The sequence below is a fragment of the Anopheles coluzzii genome, chromosome X, assembly GCF_943734685.1.
Source record: "Anopheles coluzzii chromosome X, AcolN3, whole genome shotgun sequence".
Taxonomy (NCBI): Eukaryota; Metazoa; Arthropoda; class Insecta; order Diptera; family Culicidae; genus Anopheles; species Anopheles coluzzii.
In genome coordinates this window covers 27,275,665-27,286,901 of record NC_064669.1, presented here as the reverse complement: position 1 = coordinate 27,286,901, position 11,237 = coordinate 27,275,665, and the positions used below count along the sequence as shown (strand labels likewise).

Below are 11,237 nucleotides of genomic sequence, written 5' to 3'. Positions count from 1 at the left end.
AAGCTATAAGCAGCTACTGGAGGCAGGCACTTTCCCCGACGCATGGAAGCGGCAACAGCTGGTGCTGCTTACCAAGTCGGGGAAACCACCTGGGGAGCCCTCGTCGTACCGGCCAATTTGTTTGCTGAGTGTGCTGGGGAAAATTTTAGAGCGGTTGATTCAGCGGAGGCTGACAACCCATCTGGAGTCGACCGGGGGACTTTCGGACGCCCAATACGGTTTCCGTAAAGGGCGTTCAACCGTTGATGCCATCACTCGGGTGATGAACAACGGGAAAGTCGCTCTAGACAAGAAGCGAAAGGGAGATCGTCTCTGTGCGGTGGTAACGGTGGACGTCCGGAATGCCTTTAACCCGGCAAACTGGACAGCGATCGGCCAAGCTCTGCAGCGTAAAAACACTCCGCCTTATTTGCAGGCGTTGCTGCGGAACTATTTCATTGGCCGAACGCTCCACTATGACACGGATGAAGGAGTAGTGTCGAGGACTGTATCTGCTGGCGTTCCTCAGGGTTCGGTTCTAGGACCAACACTATGGAACGTCATGTACGACGACTTACTCCGCTTGCCGCTCGAAGGACCACGAGCGGACACCATCGGGTTTGCTGACGACGTGGCCTTCACATTCTTGGGAAGGACCACGGAACAGGTCAGCGCATTAGCAACGGCTAACCTGGAGAGGATCGAGCGGTGGCTGCAAGGAGTCGGTTTGGAACTTGCCCACCAAAAGACCGGGTTCATGATCTTTTGTACCCGATGGAGGGATTTTTGACGATGGCAAATGTGTTGAGTCGCATTAATTTACTTCGCGCTTCTCGCCAGAATCTTTAGCGTCCTTGTAATTGTTATTGTTGTTATTATTGTGTTATTGTAACGCGTGTGACTATTTTTGTTATATTCCTATTGTACCCTTACATATATCGAGAGGGCTTATGAGGTCCGTCGATCATTTAATAAATATACAAAAAAAATATACAAAAAAATATACCCATCATGTCCCGCAGCTCGCAGAGCTTCATGCGGGCGGTCACTCGATCCAATCCACGGAAACGCTGAAGTACCTGGGAGTGGACCTCTGCCGCAAACAGCACCACAGCCGGCATCTGGAAAGAGTGGTCAATAAGGATTAGTCACGGATTACGAATGCCTTGACCTGCCTGATGCCGAATAAGCGTGGTCCTAAGAGCCGCAGTAAGAGACAGCTCGTAAACGTCGGTAACAGTATCATCCGATACGGAGTTGCCACCTGGGGGCGATGGGTGCTCGACAAGGAGACCCATCGCAAATCGGTCCAAAGAGCGCATCGACCGGGGGCTCTCCGAGTCGCCAGCGCCTTCCAGACCGTTTCTTACGATGCTGCTTGCGTTGTCGCCAACACCACCCCGTTAGTCCTCCTCATGCAGGAGGATATCCGCTGCCACGACGAAAAGGCAGCGAGCGGTGGTGTTCAATCGGACATACGGAAACGGCAACGGGAGGAGACGATGAGGCGCTGGCAGGACCAGTGGACAACGGGTGCAGGGCAACCAGGAGCACCAGGACTGAAGACGAGGAGGCTGATTCCAGACATTAATCTCTGGGTCAGCCGCAAGCATGGGGAAGTCGACTTTTTCCTCACCCAGCTCCTCACGGGGCACGGGTTCTTGCGCTCCTATTTCGTCGAGAAAGGCATCCTGGAAGGCTCGCCCAACTGCCCTGAATGTGGGGACGCCGCGGAAGACGTCGAACACGTGCTGTTCCACTGTCCACGGTTCGATCGGATCCGGAATGAAATGCAGCAGCGGTGCCATTCCCGAGTAACAATGGATAACATTGTCTCGGAAATGTGCGCCCGCAGCGATACGTGGGAGGCCGTCCGCGCCGCCGCCAGGACAATCTTCTCCACTCTCCAAGCGAGATGGGATGTTGAGCGTCCACCAACGGCAAGGCGACGCAGGCGGGCCAGACGGCGGGCGAGGGACGCAAATGGGGGTCCCTCAGGCCCTGCGGCACGGCAACAACCCGCGCCGCAAGGGCTACCGTAAGCTGGAAAGTTACTAATCTTTTATCTCTTTCTTTTCGATTCTTTCCAGCATTCTTTTTTTCTTTTCTCTCCTCTATTTTCAGCTTTCTTCTATCTCTTTCTCCTTCTCCTGTTTCCCCTGTCAAAATTTCGTTTCAGGAGAACTGCCTTACGTGCTTGGAGTGGTGACCAACGATGCAGACCCCCCCATTGCCCACCCGAAGTGTGGGCGATAGGACCGAAGGGACCGCGTCGCACCACGGAAAGCACCGTAATAAGCAGAATCAGCAGACCAGATCGCCGCAGAAGATGCGTCGTGACCCAGGGTGCAACCGCACACACGACTCCGCAAGAAGTAATACGCACCACAAGCGTACCGGCCGAGTTGGGTGAGTCGGAGAGGGGGATGGAATATGCTCACTCTTCGTTAACAAAAAAAAAAAAAAAAAAAAAAAAAAAAAAAAAAAAAAAAAGGTTGCTCGAACGAGCATAACAACCCCCTTTAGACCCTTCGCGGGGCAAAAGGGCGGCTTATGCGAGGGTTGGGTTACAATACGATCTCACGCATGTATGAACTGTATTAAATAAAACAACCCGAATATATTTTTAAAAAAAGCCAGTTATCCCTGTGTGTACGCCCCCCCCCCCCCCACCTCCGGTTGCGCTAGAATTCCAGGTGTGGAAATTTGGGGAAAAATTTGTGTTTTCGGCCCCGGAAACACTCAATTTTAGTGAAATTGGTGGTGCTGAATCGTTTTATCGTGTTTTTGAGACGATCTGAGCAGTGCAAAGTGTCAAAAAGTGTTTGTGTTTTTTTTCCCCATACATTTTGTATGGGAAACTTTGTATACACATATTTCAGTGAAAACTGCACGGATTTTGTCCGGATGTGTCTTGATAGTTGCGCGTAGTGACGTTCCAAGTGTTGTGCGAGAAAACGGACGCGAAATCGGCGGAAAAACGCAAAAATAAAAAAGTGTCGGGGGTGCTACCGCCGGAGCACGTGTTTTCGTAAAAACGGAATAAATAGTTAATCGTGAATAACTCCGTGAGTTTTGGTCCGAATCGAGTACGGTTTTCACCGTTGTGCTAGTTTTAACGCGTACAAAAAGATCCAATCAAAAAACTAGTGAAAATCATTAAAAAAAATTTGACATTTCTGGGTGACAGTTCAGCGATACCCGTAAAGCAAATTTGGTTTGGGAAGCAGTTCCCGAACAGCAAAATTTGAATTTACCGTTAGTGCTCGAAAACTGCTCAAATCCTGGAAAGTGTGCGTGAAATTCAGTGAAGTGGTGTAGCGTCAGCGGGAGCTCGAATCTGCTCGATTCGAGGCACTCAAAAACTGCTCGAATTTTTCGAATCTGCTCGAAAAATTCGGAAAATTCGGAGAAGCTGTAGGGTGGTAGAGGGCGACATAACAAACACGGGAAAACTATTTTCCACCCTTTCCCCCTCCCTCCCTCCCGGTTAAAAGTCCCTAAAGCAAAAAACTAGGTCCAAAAAAGGGTCGAAAAAGCGGGCAGCGCAGTTTGGACGTAAAAACGTGCCGGGAAATTTCGGGATTGGTGCGGATCCATTCCTTACGTAAGCGACGCACCCTCTCGTAATTTTCTCCACCCGCCACCCCTCCCCCCCAGCCCACCAGGGGGGTTGCAAGTCGGACCGTAGTGGAAAAACCGGCGTGGAAGAAGGATTCTACAGCAGCGAGTGAGCGGCAGAACATCAGCTAGACGGCGCTGCATACCTGGGGTCATCCCGACCCCCCGGGGTCAACCTACCCCCGGGGTCACATCGACCCCCAGGGTTATCTAACCCACCAACTTGTACGTCGGCAAAGATGATGGCATCATCCGGGATGTCAACCCGCGCGAGTGCGAGGTCGGCCTCTGTGGATTGCCGTAGCAGCTTGGCATCCGGTTCGAAGCTGTTTGCGGCCGAGCCTCGAGTGGCACTGCCAAGGGTTAGCGTCACAGGCATCAACAAGCCCACCGTAGCAACCAAGGCCGCCTCGACCACACCGGAGCTCGAGTTGCTTAAGGCAACAATTCAGCAACTGGAGGAGCAGAACTTGGAAATGAAGGAGCAAAATTTTCGCCTCGCGGAGCAGATAACTGGCATGTGCCAACTGCTGCAAGAGGAGAAGGAGGAGGCAAAACATCGAGAGGAGAAGTTGGAGGCACAGATGGAGAAGCTCGCTGCCGCACATCAGCGCGACCGAGACTTGCTCAACTCGCTACTGGCAGCAAAGGTTGCCGGCGGACAACCGTCAGCTAGTTCGCGTCAACCTCCAACTCCGTTGCCACGCCGATCCTCTGCGCAGCCGCAGCAGCAACAACAACAGCAGCAGCGGAACCAGCAAGAGCAGGAGCAGCCCCGCGCGTCGACGTCGCATGCAGTCATGCTGCCGCGTAGCGAGGCATCGACAGCCGTCCGCGGAGACGTCGTGCCGGAGCTCACATTCAGTGAGGTGGTGCGTCGCAGGTACCGTGGCAAGGCCACTGGCAAGCCACGCTCCCAGCAGCAGCCACAACAGCAGCAGCAGCCGCAACAGAAGCAGCAGCAGCTTCAGCGTAGACAGCAGCAGCAGCAGCAACATCAGGGACAGCGGTATGTTCCGCCGCAACTCCGGCAGCAAGCACATCAGCAGCAGCAGCGGCAGCAGCAAAAGGTTCGGCCAAGGCCGGACAAGATAGAGGTGGTCCCGAGTGCCGGACACTCCTGGTACACTTTGTACAAAACAGTTCGGGATGCGGTTAAACAAGACCCGCACAAGGGCCTTGCAGACCACCTTAAAATGGGCAAGCGCAGCCACGCCGCAAATTTCCGAATGGAGTTAAGTAATTCGGCCAACGCCAGCCTGGTCCGCGCAGAAGGTCAGGAGATCGGCGGTGACGCCGGACTTGCCCGGGTGATCACCGACATGGCCGATGTCCTGATAACGAACATCGATCCTCTGGCAACAGAAGAGGACATCAAAAAGGCCATTGAGAGAGAACACCAAGAGCCGATCGAAATCGTCCGAGTGAGCGTGTGGGAGCTTCAAGATGGCACTCAGCGAGCTCGAGTCCACCTGCCCGCTAAGGCTGCCGCTGCTTTCGAGGGGTCGAAGCTCCGACTGTGTGGCTGCATTAGCAAAATCAGAGGCGTTGAAAAAGCAGCACCTGAGCGCCAGCGCTGCTATCGCTGCCTGGAGCGTGGCCACCTTGCCCACGCATGCCGTTCCTCGACAGACCGTCAGCAACTCTGCATCCGGTGTGGCAGTGAAGGTCACAAAGCCCGGGACTGCTCCAGCTACGTTAAATGTGCGGCCTGCGGTGGACCTCATCGCATCGGGCACATGAGCTGCGAACATCCGGCTTCGCGTTCAACTTAAAAGTGATGCAAATCAACGTGGATCACTGTCAAGCAGGGCAGGACTTGGCGCTCCAAGCAGCGCGTGAACACCGTGCTGACGTCCTGCTCCTGTCGGACATCTACCGACCACCGGCGAACAATGGGCGTTGGGCGTATGATGCCGCCAAATCGGTAGCAGTTGTGGCTACAAGTTCCTACCCAATCCAGCGGGTGTTGCGCAGTGCTGTGCCTGGAATTGTAGCCGCACAGATTGGCGGTATCGTCTTCAAAAGCTGCTACGCGCGACCGAGACGCCCAGAGGAGGACTATGAAAGCTTTCTGGCCGCAATTCAGCTGGAGGCATCAACCCACTCCCAGGTCGTCATCGACGGCGATTTTAACGCCTGGCACACGGAGTGGGGTAGTGCCAGGAACAGCCAGAGAGGTGAAGATCTGCTGCAGCTTATCCAGAGCGTTCAGCTACAGGTAATCAACTCCGGGAATGAACCCACATTCATTGGCAGAGGAGCGGCCACCAGCAGCGTCATTGACGTCTGCTTCGCCACTCCGTCCATCGCTCGGCCAGAAACGTGGGAGGTGCACGAGTTTGCCCGGTCCGATCATCAATTGATTACATACCGCGTTGGGGAAGCGGAACAACAGTCCCGCGGGTTGTCGACTGGTGGTCCGTCAGCCGGCCGGCAGCGCGTTATCTGCGCTGGTAGGCGATGGATTACCACGCAGTTCCACGTAGACAGCTTCCGTTCTGCTCTCGAGGACGTGAACTTCGCGGAACAAGCGACGACACACGCTGGCCTAGTCGACGCTATGGTCGACGCGTGTGACATTGTCATGCAGCGGGCCCCCAACGTGTTGCAGTATCAACATCGCGACGTCTATTGGTGGGCACCGGTAATTGAAGAGCTGCGGAATGAGAGCATTGCGGCGCGTGAGCGGATGCGCCTAACCACCGATCTGCAAGAGAGGAGTCTCGCCGCAGCCGAGCACCGGACTGCGAAGACTCGGCTAGAAAAAGCCATCAAAGTAGGCAAACGTGCAGAGTTCGCCAAGCTTATAGACATCGCCGAGGAGAACGAGTTTGGAGTGGGGTATCAGGTTGTCCTGTCTCATCTGCGCGGCAGTCGTGTACCGCCTGAGACAGACCCGGTCGATCTGGGACGGATCGTTACCGATCTGTTCCCCACCCACCCACCGGTCTATTGGCCGGAAACCGACGATGTCGATTCCGGAGCGTCCGATTTTGATCGCGTGACCCCCGAAGAGCTGCAGGAGATCGCGGCTCATATGGCTATCAGGAAAGCGCCAGGACTGGACGGGATCCCCAATGCTGCGGTGAAGGTCGCGATTGAGAAGTACCCGGGGGTTTTCTGCCGCGTGTACCAGGACTGCCTCAACACTGGTACGTTTCCGCAACAGTGGAAACGGCAGCGCTTGGTACTGCTGCCCAAGCCAGGCAAAGCCCCCGGAGAAAGCAGCTCCTACAGGCCACTGTGCATGCTGGACGCACTAGGCAAAGTGTTGGAGCGGCTTATCCTCAACCGCCTCAACAGACACCTCGAGGACCCGGATTCACCGCAGCTCTCGGACGCGCAGTACGGCTTTCGTCGCGGACGATCCACCATCAGTGCCATCCAAAGCCTGGTGGACGCAGGCAAGGCGTCCCGATCGTTCGGCCAGACTAATAATCGCGACAAGCGATGCCTGATGGTGGTTGCGCTGGATGTCCGCAACGCATTTAATACTGCCAGCTGGCAGTCGATCGCCAATGCGTTGCGAGAAAAGGGGGTCCCTTCAGGGCTGCTGCGGATACTGCAGTCCTACTTCACGGATCGGGAGCTCATCTTTAACACCAGCGAGGGACCCGTCGTACGTTGCGTCAGCGCGGGAGTTCCACAAGGGTCCATACTGGGCCCGACATTGTGGAACGTAATGTACGACGGGGTGCTGCGGATTCCCCTACCCGACGAGGCCAAGGTCATTGGCTACGCCGATGATCTTGTCGTCCTGGCCCCGGGTAGGACACCGGAGGAGTCTGCAGCAGTGGCGGAGGCAGCGGTGTCAGCAGTCGACCAGTGGATGCAGCAGCACCACTTGGAGCTGGCACCAGCTAAGACGGAGATGACGATTATCTCAAGTCTGAAGCATCCTCCAAGCCACATCTCCATCGACGTGAGAGGAACTGCTGTCCCATATTCGAGGAGCATCAAGCACCTGGGTGTACTGGTACACGACCATCTATCGTGGATACCTCACGTGACTGCAGTGACGCAGCGGGCGGTCCAGATTGCGCAGGCGGTTGGTCGACTCATGCCGAACCACCGGGGGCCGAAGATGTCAAAGCCCCGACTTTTGGCAGCGGTGGCTGACTCGGTGATGCGTTACGCCGCACCTGTATGGCACGAGGCGCTGAACACTCGCGAGTGCCGCAGGCTGCTAGAGCGAGTCCAGCGCAAATCAGCTATCGCCGTGGCCCGGACGTTCCGGTCGGTTCGGTACGAGACCGCAGTGCTGCTCGCGGGACTTCTGCCGATCTGCAGAGCAATCTGTGAGGACACCAGGGTGCATAGCCGCCGTGGGACTGCAGCCGGTGCACAACTGAGGAAGGAGGAACGTGAGACGACCATCGCCGAGTGGCAAGCAACATGGGACAGCGATGCAGCTGGTCATCAAGCCAGTGGTTACGTCCGGTGGGCGCACCCTTATCCCGGACATCGGCGCATGGCAGTCGCGGAAGCATGGAGAGGTGAACTTTCATCTGTCGCAGATCATCTCCGGTCATGGATTCTTCCGTGAGTATCTTGCGGATATGAAATTCACCTCGTCCCCGGACTGCCCAAATTGCCCTGGCGTAAGAGAGAGCGCCGAACACGCGATGTTCGCTTGTCTGCGCTTCGCCGAGGTTCGCGAAAGGCTGATGGACGGCGTCAACCCCGACACGCTGCTGACCCACATGCTCCAGAGCCAGCAGAATTGGAGCAACGTCTGCGAGGCAGCCAAGCAGATAACAACCATCCTGCAGCGCGAATGGGACGACTTCCGCACGTCGTTGTTTGAGCAGGGCGTACTAGCTGACAACGCCCAGCTCCGCAATGCAGATGTCCTTCGTCAGGAAAGGCTGCGGCGTTACAACGAAACCCGGAATGCAGCGAGAAGAGCCGCAACGCAGCAGCGACAGGCAGAACGCCTGCCCCCACCACCGCCCTCACCAAGAACTGAGCGGAGACGGGAGGTGAACCGTCTTGCGGTGGCGAGACTAAGGGAACGTCGGCGAGCAGCTCGTGCCGAAATGCACGGCGCATACCGACCAGCTCCATCTAACGATAGCGATGACGACGATGACGACGTTGAAAACCGTCAAGCAACCGATGCAGCTTCAACGTCAGAAGCAGCGCGAACGGCAGCTGAAGAGTCCCGCGTAGGGCTGACAGAAGCCGAGGCCGCAGCAGCGGTTGAGGCTGAGTTGTCCTCCCGCTAGGATGGGTGATAGAACAAGCAGGAAGCCTTGAGAGGGAGTCCTTATAAAACAAAATGGGAAGAAATAGAACGAGGAAGGGAAAAAAAAATAAAAATAAATGAGTTAGGTGCGCTTTGCACGGATGTAGGCCGCTCGAAAGAGCAGAAAAACCCCCTTTAGACCCTTCGCGGGGCAAAAGTGTGGCTTAGGTGAGGGTTGGGTCTAGACAGTAAAATGAAATGAACTGAATAAACAACCCGAATACTTAAAAAAAAAGCCAGTTATCCCTGTAATAGTGTTATTCAATCGAAATTCGGTGAATTTTTGCGAAATTGAAAAATCGTGTTTTGTGTATACATTTGCCCCCCCCGGTAGCACCAAATTTCTGGGTGTTAAAAAAGTGCGCAAAAATTTGTGTTTCAGGCGCCGGAAACACTTGATTTTGGATAATGCATCTAAAGCGATTAAAAGTGTTTTCGAGACGTTTTGTGAAGTTTTAAGTGCATAAAAGTGGGTGTTTATATCCCCATACAATTTGTATGGGGGACTTTGAACGTTTATATCGGAGTGAAAAACGCACGGATCTGTGCCGGATGTGTCTTGGAAGGTGCGCGCAATGACGCTTAAGGTTAAGTGACAAAAATCAGAACCGAAATCGATGAAGAAACCAGTGAAAAAAGTGAATTTAAAGTGTGGAACAAGCCGGGTGACAGGTTACATTTGCTACCCAAGGGACAAACCCGCGGTGACAGCCGTTACCCAAGGAGCAATTTTTAAATTTTCGGCCGAGTGACGGTTGGCCGAAAAACTGTTAGCGGCGGAAAATTATGAAATTCTTAGGGGTGGTAGAGGACGTGTCCCTGATCACGGGAAAATTATTTCCCCCCCCCCCTCTCCCCCTCCCACCGCTCCCCCCTGGGGCTAGAATAGAGTAGGGCGCCCGATAAGCGTCAGATAAGGTCGAGATCGCCCGAAAATTCTGGCTTTCGGCAGGGCGGTAAAGTTGGACCCCCGCAGTCCGGGAAAATTATTTTCCCCACTCCCACCCTCCCCCCTCCCGGTGAAAAATTTTTGAAGTGGCAAGTCAAAAAGAGGTCCAAAAAGGGTGGAATTCGGGGTTCGAGCTGTTTGGACGTATAAACGCACCGGGGAAATTCGGGACTGGATCGGAATAATTCCCCACGCGTGAGACGCACCATCCCGAATTTTACCCCACCCCCTCCCCCTCCCCTCCGCCCACCAGGGGGGCTTAAATTCGACCTTCTTCACATTAACGGCAGAGTTGAAGCGGAAATCGACAGAAACGGGTAGCAGAACACCAGCTAGGCGGCGAAGCATCCCAGGGGTCATCCCGACACCCTGGATCATTCGACCCCCGGGGTCATTTCGACCCCCAGGGTTATTTCGACCCCCAATGCAACTTGCCAAAGCAGGTGTGAGCAATAACAAGGCAGGGGATGAGTGACGAGGCCCAACCCCAGCAAGTGAGTGCGCCGTACCAGCTGTGGCCCAGGAAAGGGTCAGTGGTTGTGATGCAGCCATTGGCGATTGAGCGCCCGGCCACACCGATGATGGAGCTGTGCTACTCAAGCGACGACGATGAGCTGAACAGCACCATCATCGCGATGCCAGAACCCGCGTCGGAGTGTGAGGCAGCGGAGGCGGCCATGGACTTGGAGCCACCAGCAGCAGCACAGCCAACACCAACGGCATCCCCTGTCCCGGGCAACATGGTAGTTGCTAGGCCCATAGACGCGGGAAGTTGCGCCCTACTGATGGCACAGCTTCAAAACATCGGCGCCCAGCTAACGACGGCGCTGGAGGAGCTGCGACTTTGCCGCGAGGAAAACCCGGCACTTCGTCGCGAGAATGAGTTGCTGCTCACGGGCACTCGTTCGGTGCTCGAGCTGCAGACTGCAGCGAACGCAACCCTGCAGCAGTCGTCGGGACAAGGTGGAAACCGGGAGACGTCCCGGAAGCGCCAGCAACGGCTGAGGCGGCGAGAGCGGGAACGGCAGCAGCAACAGCAGCAGCAGCAGCAGCAGCAGCAGCAGCAGCAGCAGCAGCAGCAGCAACGCCAGCAGCAGCAGCAGTGTCAGCAGCAGCGTCAGCAGCAGCCGCAGCAACAACAGCTGCAGCAGCCGCAGCAGCAGCTTTGGACAACGGTGGTAAGAGGCCGCCCGTCCCAGCGGCATCGTCAACCGCAGCAGCAGCAGCAGCAGCAACAGCAGCAAGGTGAACGCTATGTTCCACCACAGCTCCGGCAGCAGTGACAGCAGCAGCAGCGCCCCAGGCAGCAGCAGCAGCAGCAGCAACAGCAGCAGCAGCAGCAAGGTGAGCGCTATGTCCCACCACAGCTCCGGCAGCAACGACAGCAGCAGCAGCCGCAGCAGCAACAGCAACAGCGTCCGCAGCAACAGCGACCGC

At 55.6% G+C, this 11,237-nt stretch overlaps 1 protein-coding gene across 1 annotated transcript in view; it reads left to right on the top strand.

The window, feature by feature from the left end:
• Nucleotides 1-2,662: 2,662 nt before the first annotated feature.
• Nucleotides 2,663-11,237, top strand: part of LOC125906696 (uncharacterized) — a 189,944-nt gene continuing 181,369 nt past the window's right edge. Inside the window, exon 1 of the mRNA XM_049606586.1 lies at nucleotides 2,663-2,675. The gene's annotated coding sequence lies outside the window, so the exon portion shown is untranslated. The remainder of the gene's footprint in view (nucleotides 2,676-11,237) is intronic.